The following is a 12,990-nucleotide window of genomic DNA, read 5'->3' as shown; positions in this document are numbered from 1 at the left end:
GGTATAACAGCTCATATTTCGAAGACATTTCACAATTAAACGTTTTAAGATCATCATATTTGTTTTCTTTTAGGAACTGAAAGTGCAATCAGAGTTATACATTTGTATTAATTTATCACAAAGAAAAGAAAGGTACCCCACCTTCTACATAAGTAACTACAGTAAAAACACAGCTGTGATATACTGGCCCATTATGTTTCACTTACCTGTTCTTCACCCTCTTCTTATTTACAACACAATTCGTTCCCTATTTGGTTTTCAGTGTCCAACAATTTCTTCCTGAGTTTGTTTCACTATGCGGATTTTCTTAGTTGTGCAGCATTTTGCAGTTTTCTGTCTCAAGAAGCATAAGCGCAGCCCTTTCATTTTGTGCCTTGAATCTCAGATTCCTGTCCATCAGCGGATGCTCCATTAGCCCAGACCTGGTCTAATCTCTAATCTCTACATATGTGAAGTCTCAAGTTCATTTGCGTGCCTCATTAAAGCAATTAGTCCATCATGACTAGGGCTGCCACAATAACAGATTTTTTACATGGGCAGAAATAATACGATAATCATATTATCATGATATTCAATGAATTCACCTTTTTGGTGTGTCTCTTTTTGCCAGAAAAATTACACAAAAAACATTTACAAACAGTGTATTTACACTTAATAGCTAACATAGTCAAAAGGTAACCAGATGAACTGATTAACACTGTCAATTCTAACTTTGAAATAACGTCTAAGAAAAATAGTTTGATGAAAAAATGAAAATTAAACTACCTTTAAACTTCCTCTGTGTGTGATATAGCCACTCACTCCTTCTGCTGGCCAAACTTTCAGGGTGACATAGGCAAAAGTGGTGAACAGGTTCATGCTATTCTCTTATTTATAAGTAGCTTAACTTTTTCTACGGCTGACTTTACGGATTCCCATTTAAGAGTTCACACTTCAGCGTTTTGGGTGTAGTGATACTTTCGACATGACACGGATCAGAGTTCGTGTGAGAAAAGGCAAAAAAAGCAGCACACATTGGCCGTCATTTATCAACCTTGCGTGAAAACGAGTGCAAGTCTGAGTGTGCATTTGGTCATACTACAGGACCAATGTGTCATTTATGAAACTCTCGTATCTGATCAATCCCAGCGTACAAATGATCAGGTGTTGATAAATGAGGCGGCTGAGTTTGATCGCCATTAACTTGTTATGCCCTCCTGTTTCGAAGGCCCCGCCCACTGAGGTCAAACAAGAAAAGAAAAAAGAAGCCTTTCCAATCTGAGGTGGAGGAAAACAAAGATGTGCTTTTTGAACTTGTGAAAACTGCAATTAAGGAAGCGCATTTAAACGCTAAGAGGATCATCTACTGAGCAAGTGACGTCTGCCCCCCCGTGTGCTCTGCGAGCAACTTTACAATTGCGATCGACCTCAGTTCACATGCTTTAGGCAATAAATATTACATTAAATAGCCTTAAAAATGACACATTTTTGTCCCTTGATTTTGTTTATTATGCTTTCAGCCAATTTCACTTATAATTCATCACATTACTGATTACTGTAGCGCATTTGTAAAGGTTTTAGGAATTATTTACATTTAAAAGCATGAATGAGGTCCTGTTTCTGCTGTACAGCCCCCAGTGATGAGTGGGGTTATACAGTATTCCTTTAAAGGAAAACCAAAAAAGTGGTGTTAGTCATAACAACCTGACGTGAGATCTGATTGTAGCGTACGGTCACGTCAGAATTGATAAATAGCAAAGCTTGCGTGAATATCGTCGAATGCACGTCGTAGGCTCAGATCTGAACGTACAAACAGTTGAAAAATGAGTGTCTGAGCGACACTTTTATAAAGTCCATCAAATCTACATTAGCCAAGACTGAGATGAGTGTGAGACTAAAGTTCACATGCTCTGCTCTCAACACACATCTGGAACACAACGATCCAGCCAGTACACAGCCATGTCCAAGTCACAACCAGATGTTTTTTATTGCTTGTTGACTGCACTTCGTTTCGACCACGTGGATATGAAGACAGTTATAGAACCAACCAGCATTTTAATAAGAAAACACTTTACAGAAAATAAAACTAATCTGCAGAGGTGAAAGTAATGGATTACAAGTACTCACGTTACTGTAATTGAGTTACTTTTTTTGGTACTTTTTTAGTATATTTTTAAATCAGTCATTTTACTTGTACTCAAGTATGTTTTAAAAGAAGTAAAGTAATCCGTTACATTTCTACACCCAACCGTTACTGAGCAAATCATTATTTTTTGTTTTAAAATGATCGACAATATTGTGAAACTACAAAAAATGAAATTACCAGACAACAATCAAAAAAAAAAAGGAAAAAAGAGAAAAGAAAAAAGGAAGAAAAAAAACAACAACAAAAGCAACTTTTTACTTGAGTAGTTTATGTATGACTTATTTGTCTTGTACTTGAGTACAGTACTTCTACTGCTACTTGAGTAGAATATACCAGTACTCTTTACACCTCTGCTTATCTGTGTCTTCAATATCATACAAAACAAGCTTTCTATGGTGAGACTTACAGAATGGAGGATCCTCAATTGGACACTTTTGTGTCAACAATGATAGAATAATAAATCGTGATTTGTAACAAAGCTGATTGGTTCATTTCTTCCCTCTTTGGAGCTAAGAAATGTGTAAGATTCTTTCTTTAACGAGAAATGTCACTTTAACAGAAGATAATAACAAATCATTGTCAAAGCTGACAAGTGTCAACTTGTTTCTACTATTTTTACCCCAAGAAAAATAGCCGAGCAGGACAGAACAAGTTGTTAAAAAAAGAAAAGGCTCAGATCAGTTACTTTTTGGCATTCTAAAAATACTGACTTAGTGTGAGAGAACATCCAATCATCCAATCCTGTGTCACAAAATGACAAGATGTGTAGGAACTACAGAGTCTGAGTTAAGGTAAAGAAAACCGTACTGCTGAGACTCCAGATACGATACTAACAGGAAAAAAACATCCAGCTGTTTCCAACCTGAATGGAATGCATGCAGTGTATTTTAGAGTTCAAACAATGCTCCCCCATATTTCACTCGAGTAGAAAACAAGTGTCGAAAAGAAGAGGAAAAATGTTTCCTGGATGGGCTGAGCAGTATTACGAGGAACAGACATCTTCTTCTTCTTCTTCCAAGGAAAACCTGCTTTGAACAATCACCAAATTTTGCACAAAAGTCCACGTTCAGTCCCACACCTCAGCTGCAAAAAACAGACCAATTGTCCTTGAAGAAAATTCCCAACAAGTCAACCGTATGTGCTACAGATTTGCAACTTTCACCAAATCTTAGCCCCAGAACTAAAAGAAACATTGGTACATTTAAACCAATTGCAAATTATAAAGTCCATCACTCTGTTTTCCCACAATTTTTGCTCAACTGACACAAAACTTGTTACAGCACATCTTCAGTGTTTCCCACACAAACCCTCCACACAGAGTTTTGATTGATTAAAAAATGTGCCTACAGAGCATCAAAATGTTTAACTGTAAACAAAAATGTAAACCTATACTTGCAAGTTCTTGCAATACAAGTACAAAATGTTGGAGTTCTGGGAGATGAATTCATTTCATCTAAAATAATTATTATTTACAGCATTTTGTGTTTTGCTCTCATGTGAACTAATGAAGTCAATGCAATTTTTTTTTCACTTATAGAGCTATTAAATCATTGTTAAAATGACCGACATCTTGATCCTGTCTTGGTGCACGTTATGTGTTTTCAATTTTTTGTCTTAATGACTGAATTTTTGAAAGCTGTACAAATCTGTCTTTAAACGCTAACAGGTGCTGTCTTCTTTGTGACTAACATTGTACTGTCCCCGACCATTGCTGTGCAGCAGCTAAAATTGCTTTCAGTGTTTCGTCATACAGTCATGATCATCAGTAAACGCTGAAAGTCAATGCCATCATACTGATGTAATGTTTTATAGTAAAAGATAATTTTATGGAGTAATGGAGAAGTTTAGAAATGTAATTGCATGTAATTATAAGTTTCCCAGGACAGCGCAATCTGTAGTTTTTACTGCAAGTGTGAAATCAATGTTACAGTCAAAAAAGCAGAAAGGCTCCATCTGTCTTACCTTTCATTAAGATTTTCTTATCCCTGGAAATTCACTTCTTTACACTTGTAGATCCTGCAACTTTCCTTCAAAACTCGTGTTTATTAAGATCCATTCCAACAAAACGCAATTATTACACCAGAGCCTTCATTCCATCGTCGCGTGCCCCGACCTTCACACTGAGGATGTGAGGAAGTTTGGAGACTTGGGGCAAAAAAACTTGCTCTGTGAATTTGAATCTGTTTCCAATAAAAGTTGGCAGATTCAAAGGGTGCAGCGAATCTGTTGCACAATCCTTGGAATCAGATCATACGACCTTTTCACAAGCACAAATACTTTTGGACTTGTTTTTTTCTTATCTTGAAATCTAATTGAGTAATGCCTCCAATGCTGTCTGTGAAACTATAAACCAACCCTTTTATTTACCGTCACTCACAATGATCCTCAGCTGTCACAATGTGTGTGTGTGTGTGTGTTGCTCACTTACAGTGCTGTTCTTTCTAATTCCAAGCCCTGAAACTCGTTAATGTTACAATGAAATCAATCGGTTTATATTCTCTGTTATTCAAATGTTCATGACATTAGCACACACACACACACACACACACACACACACACGTATCCACACTTCACACTGGCAGACTAGTATACGCACACACTGGCATTCCTGCATGTTACTCTTCACACGCTCTGTTCTTCACATACGTGCCTCAATGTCAATCCAGACAACAACAAGCACGCTTTGATACTTTACAAAGTTCACAAGAGGAAACGATATACGATCATGGGCTCACAATCACGCTATGTGGCAGTAGCTGTGTTACCACTACTCTTTGAAATGCGCACATAAATAGCGCAATAAAAACCGGTGATGGAAACACCTGAATTTTGAGAAAATACTTAATAATCGCGAAAAAGGTTTTACACTTTCATGAGGAGAAAATTCAGACGCTTCGATATTGAAATGTGACGCAAAAGCGCTTTGGAAACAATTTTTCCACAAATACATGTCACAGAATGTGACGTACATGGTCACGTGACCACTTCTCTTCAAGAAAGCATGACGCGGTACGTGCAAACAGAAGAGGAGACCGGGAAATTTCTTGGCATTATACTTACAAATTATTACTGCCACATTAAAAGTGAGTCTCACGGGACGAGATTTCACGGGAGTTACGAGGCTTCTGCCCAAAACAACGTCCATTGGAAACACGTTCAAAGCATAATTATACTTTTTTGACATTTAGAAATTTTACTTTTATTTTGCAAACATTTGTAATGGAAACCCCACTAGTTTATTTTTTCGGGGAGTGGTGACCTATTGGTTAAAGAAGTGGGCTTGTAATCGGAGGGTCTCTGGTTTGAATCTCACTTGGGCCATCACTGTGGGAAATTGAGTCCCTTAACCCCCAACTGCTCACTGCTCCCCAGGGATGGTCAAACGCAGAGAACAAATGTCATATAAGTGTAAACATATATGACAATAAATAAAGACGAAAGTCCCTGATTTATTTTAATGTCTTTAAAAAAGGAAAAAAAAAGACCAAAAAAAATGCAGTTGGAAAAAAACATACAGCTGAGGTTTGTGTACTATTTTCTTTCACACTCAGATTTGCGTACAAGAGGTCGGACGTGATGCTAGATCTGATCGTAGCGTACGCTCACGTCAAAATTGACAAATACCGAAGCTTGCGTGAATTTGATCGTACGCCAGTCGTACGCACAGATCTGAGCGTACGGTTGATAAATGAGAACCATTGTGTCTCCCCAAAGACAAAACAACAATGCACGGGGATTACATGTTCTCTTTGGGTGGGTTTCCTTCTGTTTGCTACAAAATGAATTGGATTCCATCACTTGACCTTAAAAACCCCTGAAACATTTTATTGTTTTTTCTGCACAAATGAGGTTTATCATTAACATTACCTCATTAAGTTGATTCTTTCTCCAAATAATAATTATTTTTAATTAAAACTGATTAAATGGTAAATGGACTTGATTTTATATAGCGCTTTATCACCACACTGAAGCAGTCTCAAAGCGCTTTACACATCAGCTCATTCACCCAATCACTCTCACATTCACACACCAGTGGGACAGGACTGCCATGCAAGGCGCTAGTCGACCACTGGGAGCCACTTAGGGTTCAGTGTCTTGCCCAAGGACACTTCGACACATAGTCAGGTACTGGGATCGAACCCCCAACCTCTCGATCAGAAGACGACCCACTACCACCTGAGCCACGGTCACCCCAAAAGAAAAAGAAAACTCATCAAATTTTTGTATCATTTATAAATGTTAATTAATATGTGGAGATTAATAGAAATGAAAAGAAATCAATAGTGAATGTAATTATTATTATGTTAAGTATCAAGTTTTGATAGAATTTAAATTTTTCCTGAGGCAATCACACTTCACACTTTGTTATAAAAAAAATCTGGGAAAAGCTTGGGAACCAAGGGGAATTATAATTCATTGGCACATTTATGAAACTACTTTGAATTTCATATGTCATCAGCTCTTCTTTCTCACGGGTAACTCATTTGTCGGGTTTTGCATTGCGAAAAAAAAAGAAAAAAAAAGGACAATAAAGAATAGCAGACATCTGGTACGTGGTTAAATCTCACTGCACTGGTGGGATCATTGCATTCCAGATGTGCATTGTGAGCAGGGAATATTATCTTTTTTATCTCCCACTCTGTGAAGCTGGGGAGCTCCTACTTCCTGCACCCCCCACACAGGATAAGCCAGTTAACAGATGAAACACTGCCTGGAGAGTGACACACCTTACATTTACATAAGTAATAGAGGCAGTGCTGACAGTGGGAATCAATCTAATGTGACAGTTACACTATAGGGGGATTGATGCTGCTTGATGCAATATTAAAATGTCACAACATGATATGATGTTGATGTAGTAATGGTAACTAGTGGTAATGTGTCATTGCAAGGGGTGGGGTGATGGTGTAGCATACCTTTCCATTTCTGCTACATCTTTCTAAATCAAGCAAGCATGTCTTTTTAACTGCAGATGATATAATCAATGTCTAAATATCTTCTTTGCTGTCAGAAAATGTAGCCATGCTACTGTTGTTGAAAAAGAACCTGTCTTAAATCTGGCCTGTGTGGACTCTTCGAGGTTGATGTTTTTAAAAAAACTTGCACCGATAGCAATAATTTTTTTTTGAAGAACATCATGATTGTTGTGGCGATTATGCTGAATGAGATGCAGTCAAGCTTTAGGGCTGCTGGTCAGATGTGGACACAGGGTTTATTATGTCACACACCACCCTGGGATTCGGAGGTTAAATAGCTTGATTGTGTGCCTCTGTGAATCTGTTGCTGTTCAGTGCTCTCATCAACCACGGTTAAACGTTTTCTTTAATTCAAAATAAGTTATTCGGAATTAAAGTGTTCTGTTTCGTGTTTACATGGAAAAAGTAATTCCGAATTGAGGTTTACATGGAAACACATTTATTCGGCTTTGTTCAATTCTGCTTTTGGTTTGGGGTTGGGATGGGTTCTGATTGGACAAGGGGCAAATGTGACTTATTCCCGTCTATTGGAAAAAAACGCAATAAACCCTTTTCTTTTCAGCTACAACATAGAAGACCACTTGAGAACTGTTTTCACTTATATTTTGATTGTAGTTTTGAAGCAGCAGCTCAAAGACAACATACTAAGGAGGAGAAGTGAGGCAGACAACAGTACTTTGGCCAATCAAATTCAGCGGTAAATGTAAGAAAGTGTCTATTTGTACGGTTGCCGTAAGGACAACCCCCGGTGCTATTGGTACGGTTACTGAAGTACAAGTATGTAGCATCTTAGGGTTAGGGTTAGGTTTAGGGTTAGGTTATAACCCAATATCGCAACAATTTTTAGGGTTAGGGTTTAGGGTTAGTTTTAGTCTTAGTCACGCAACCTAAACTGGCCAATGACTGACCTATCACGTGACCTAAACTGGCCAAATAGAGGCGCTTCGTACGGCTAGAATGTCGGTATATTGATACGGGAACTGTACGGATAGCCACTGCATTAATGTTACAGCTGCTCTACTTCTACAGGATGTTGAGTGGAAAGAGAACTTTATGATGGGTCTGGTGCAGGGATTCATGTCCTCCTATGTATGTAGTCTGTTTTGTTTACTGATGTCTGTGTGTGTGTTATAAGTCTGTGTGTGTTATAAGTCTGTGTTAATGTCCTCTTGTTTATGCTTCTGTCCCTCCACTCTTTTCATTATATCCATCTCTTCTAAGGTTCTTATTGAATAAATAGCCTCGGCTCGAGCGGCCATCTTGAATTATGTCACCACGAGCTCGTCATCTGCGAGAATGCGCAGAATGACCCAACTTTAAGTGGAATTAAACGTATGCACGATATAGGAATTATTCCATTCGGAATTTAAAAAACACTGAATTAATTTCTTTGAATGTGTTATTTATTTATTGCCTCCAGCGTGCAGACAACTGAGGCCGATATAAACGGAATATTTAAGCTTTCTATGTGTGTTTAAATCTGCACCTGTTTTCATGCAAGGTTGATGAATATGGGCTATTGTGTGCAAATTGTGAGCCACGCCTGTCAGACTGGCTTAGAGTATTCATAGCTACTGCTGTAGCTTACCGTCTCCAGTATTTTGGGGTAAAAATCAGTTTAATTAAAGTACTTTTTATTTTTGTGCAAAAAAAAAACAACCAAAAACAAAAAGAACTATTCATAAGTTCATTATCATCAGTATATAGTTCAACACAAATTATTCAAGACATTTACCAATACAGCCATATTATTTATAGGAGCAGTATTAGACCCTTATATAGTTCACAAAGATGTAACTTTTATAACCATGTACTTAAAATGATTGGCTGCTTGACAGATTCATCCCATTCAGAGAAAACACACCCTGCATATTTTTAGCACATAATTGAGAATAAAAATTAGGAAATAGTTTATCACATATTGACACACGTGCAGGAATTTTTAATTCTTCTTACCTTGTTTTTTTTCCTCTTGCAGATCTTGATACTTTCTTTCAAAACTCTTGTCTATCAGGATGCCTTCTGACACCTCACTTACAGGCAACAATTATTATACCACAGCCTTCTTTTCGTCATGTGCCCGCAAGGATTTATGAGGGAAAAGTTGAAAGACTTCGGGCCAAATTTTCCTTTGTGAATATCAATCTGGATCCAATAAGTGTCGGTTGAACCAAAGAGGTGCCGCACAACTGTTGCACAATGCTTAGACCCAGATGACCTACTTACATTACCAAAAAAAAATACTTTTGGACCTGTTGAGTCTCGTCTTCCTAAGAAAAATTTCTCAGGAGCCAGTCAACCAAGCATGTCACAGGACTAAGAACAACACGTTTCTGTTGTTTCTTTTGTCCTAGTTTTTATCTTATTGAACAGGTTTTTGTTTCATATTATAGTAGATTTTTCTGTCTGTATATAACTATTATATATATATATATAGGTGTCATAATTCAGCAAATGACACCTAATGACAGCCTTTGTGACACCTTATTTATAATAATTATTATTATAAAATACTAAAATACCCTTTGGGTAAATGCTCCTGCTGCAGACTGACAGACTTAATCATTCTAATCCTGAGCTGAGGACTACAGGATGTAAACCTTTCTCACACACCAGTTAGTATTACATCACTATTTTTCTATGCTGTTCTCATCCGACAGTTTGGTTTCATTATAACATGTTTTCACCTGCAGACTTCAGTCACACAATGTCAGTTCACTATGAGTGAATGAGAATGAGCTCATAAATACCATCTCTCCATTTATCAGGTTTCTTTTATCCATGGACAGGTCATTATGGGATCCAATTAGGGTCATTTGTGTGTTTTTTGTGTGCTTGTGAGAACATTTCTACAAAAATGAAGAATCTGCCGAAGGAGAACATCAACACATCAGCATGCAGTTGCTTGAACTGTCTACCATAATTAACAATTCAACTTCACTTCCACGCCCCTTGTTAAGAGATTTTATCAACTCACCTGTTCCGCCATCTTTTATCACGCAATGAAAGAGGAAGGCGCCGTTTCCAGCTGGAAGCCTTCTGATGGTGTGTTGGAAGCTGAATGCTGATTGGCTGGCCCCAAACACAGTCAAATCAGGGTCACAATTTGTCTGTGTATTTGGTTTTGTACTTGTAAGAGAAAAGTTCTCACATGTACACAAAAGCAATTTTGCAGACATAAAATGTCTTTTACAGGTGCGGATTTTTTTGCACACACAAAATCTTTATGACCCTAATTTGATCCTGTAACGGTGCCATTCAAGGACAGCTGGAGTAACAGAAGTACTGTATGAAGAGGTGTTTGGATTCTTCTGCTTGTTTAAAATCAAGGAAGGAGTATTTCAAAGCTTCTGAGCTCCAGCAGAGCCATTTCAAGGAGATGGAATGTTTTCTGGAATTGATTTGGTGAGCTGAGCTATTTCAAACACGTAGTAAAATGAGCACAGACATATGTACTGACTTCAAAAACAAAAGTTTGCCCGGGTGCCGGGGCACCAGGTTGAAACTATCATTGATATATATAGGATATATATAGGATTGTTTGAATAGAAAAAAAAAATCATATCTCGGTATGTAATTGACTGTTATGTCAAGTTGGTTCCTCACTCACCCTACTAGGGTGTACTCACACTGGCAACTGGGGCCGTTCCAAGCTCACAGCAGGAATCCCCCCCTCCCTGTCCCTTTTCTGACACGGTAGAACGGACGTGATCACCAGCTCAACTCGGTTCCCACAGAGAAACACATCATCACGTTAATTTATGACACACGTATGGCATTACGTCACCATTAAGCGACTCTGGGTTTGTTGTTGACAGTACATTCTGTTAATTTCAAATTTTCTGTTGCGTAGGGTAACTATAAACCAAGATTTACCCAGAGACGTGCTCTTTTCACGGCCTGGGTTTCCCAGGGCCCCTGAACGCATCACGTTAATTTAAATAACCTTATTATTATTATTATTTAAATTATCTAACTCTTCTTTTATTTCTTCTTCTTTAAGTCCATGCAGAGTGGACACAACCCTCCCTGGACATTAAAACCATGAGCTGATCCTAGTTTCCATCATCTGGTCTAGACCCATCACTTCTACAGACAACAGACAGAATAAAGCTCAGAGTCAACATGGGATGCACTTATTTATTGAAATGTATATTAAATGATTATTTAATTTTCTGTAATTTTATTTTTTAAGAGATGCTTTTAATTGTTTCAATAATTTAGAGACTTAAGGAACAGATTGTTATAATGCATAATACAGGTGATTTACTTGAGTCAGCACTAATTTCAGATTGTTTTTAAGTCTTAAAAATACTTTAACAGGACAACAATGATGTGCAGAGCTGCAGTAATGTTGGCTTCATACAATAATAATAATAACAACAACCACTACACACGCCACCAGAGAAGCTTCCAGTGAATAATTTACAAATTAAAAAAAATCTCACTGATGGTGACATTGAGATCTCAATGTCACCATTTTTTTGTAAATTATTCATTGGAAGCTTAGATATTGTGTGACAAAGATATCAAAGTTTGTTGTTTTGAGAAGAGTCATATTTATGATGAAATGTTATGATTGTATTATATTCTAAAGTTTAGGATTATCTGGCTCGTCTTCCTTTCTTTCTGTTCACAGCATAACCTTATATTTAGTTCTACAAAATGTGTTTACTGCTAATTTTACGGATTATTGTTACACATCATCCTGCATGTGCATTATATACAGTATAAATGTGTAGATTTAACCAACTGTTGGAGAAACTATTTTATTAAATACAAAGCAAACAACATGCAAACAGAAAAACAAAGGTAGAAATAGTTTATTTAAATTATGAAACTAGTGAGTTGTTAAAGTGCTGAGGTGCAGTGGAGGGTCTTCTTCTGCAGAGACGTGATGATGAGGGGTCCGAGTAAAACCCAAAATTCCATGGTAATTTTGAGGATATAAACATGCATATAAACACATTACTGGTATATTAACCCATATAAACCAAAAAATATAGAAATGGGACATTTTACGGCTGTGTAATGTGTAACATATTACTGGTATTTTGAGAACAGGACACATGTAGATTTCTGAGCAATTCATTATAGTTGTGCAGGACTAACAGGAACTCCACATACTGATAATTGGTATTGCCACATGTGCACTAACGCGACACGACCTAAGAAGAGAACTAAAATAAGATTAAAAATAAATAAATAGTTGCAACATTTTGCAGTATTGTTCCAGGCTCTGCTGTCATAATATTCCCATCCTTGTACTTCCAATGTTTAAATGTTTTGTTTTTAAGGTTCATCTTACATTTTGCAAAAGGTTGCACTTTATTTCTGGCTTATTTATTTTTGTTTGGAAAATTATTACCCTTTCTTTCAGACATTTCATTTATTTGGGCTTGTATTTGTGATGTTCTGTTTTTGGTTACATTTAGATGAATAAATTAATACACTACACTTTGCTCCCCAAGACACTGTGTTTGTTTTCATTCTATAAGTTAGTGAGTATGTGTTCCAGAACACTGAAACACCATATATATATATATATTTATATTATTTATACATTAGCAGCAGTACAATGTCCAATTTCCATTTTTTTCTGGGTTATATAATAGCCAACCACATGTGTCCTGTCCACAAAATACCAGTAATATGTTACACATTTGCAGCAGTAAAATGTCCTATTTCCATATTTTCTGGTTTATATGGGTTATTATACCAGTAATATGTGTTTATATGTATATTTATACCCTCGGAAATACCCGGACCTGATGATGAGCTGCTACACTTCGTTACTGTCCCGCTGTCGGCTGAACAAAGAGAAGTCCTGACGGTCATGTTGTCCTCTTCCTCCATGAGTTCTCTGTGGTGTTGATCATATATATCAGG

At 37.2% G+C, this 12,990-nt stretch overlaps 1 protein-coding gene across 2 annotated transcripts in view; it reads right to left on the bottom strand.

Annotated features, from left to right (window-relative positions):
• Positions 1 to 9,301, bottom strand: part of LOC114459708 (aminopeptidase Ey-like) — a 31,090-nt gene extending 21,789 nt beyond the window's left edge. The window contains exon 1 of one of the 2 annotated variants that reach the window (XM_028441877.1): positions 9,058 to 9,301. The gene's annotated coding sequence lies outside the window, so the exon portion shown is untranslated. Of the gene's footprint in view, positions 1 to 4,087; positions 4,461 to 9,057 lie in introns of those variants that run through there. The other variant, XM_028441874.1, reaches the window with a different exon arrangement.
• Positions 9,302 to 12,990: the final 3,689 nt, after the last annotated feature.

Source organism: Gouania willdenowi, chromosome 3 (genome assembly GCF_900634775.1).
Source record: "Gouania willdenowi chromosome 3, fGouWil2.1, whole genome shotgun sequence".
Taxonomy (NCBI): Eukaryota; Metazoa; Chordata; class Actinopteri; order Blenniiformes; family Gobiesocidae; genus Gouania; species Gouania willdenowi.
The sequence above is the reverse complement of the archived record's forward strand: the minus strand, read 5'-3'. Positions and strand labels throughout refer to the sequence as shown.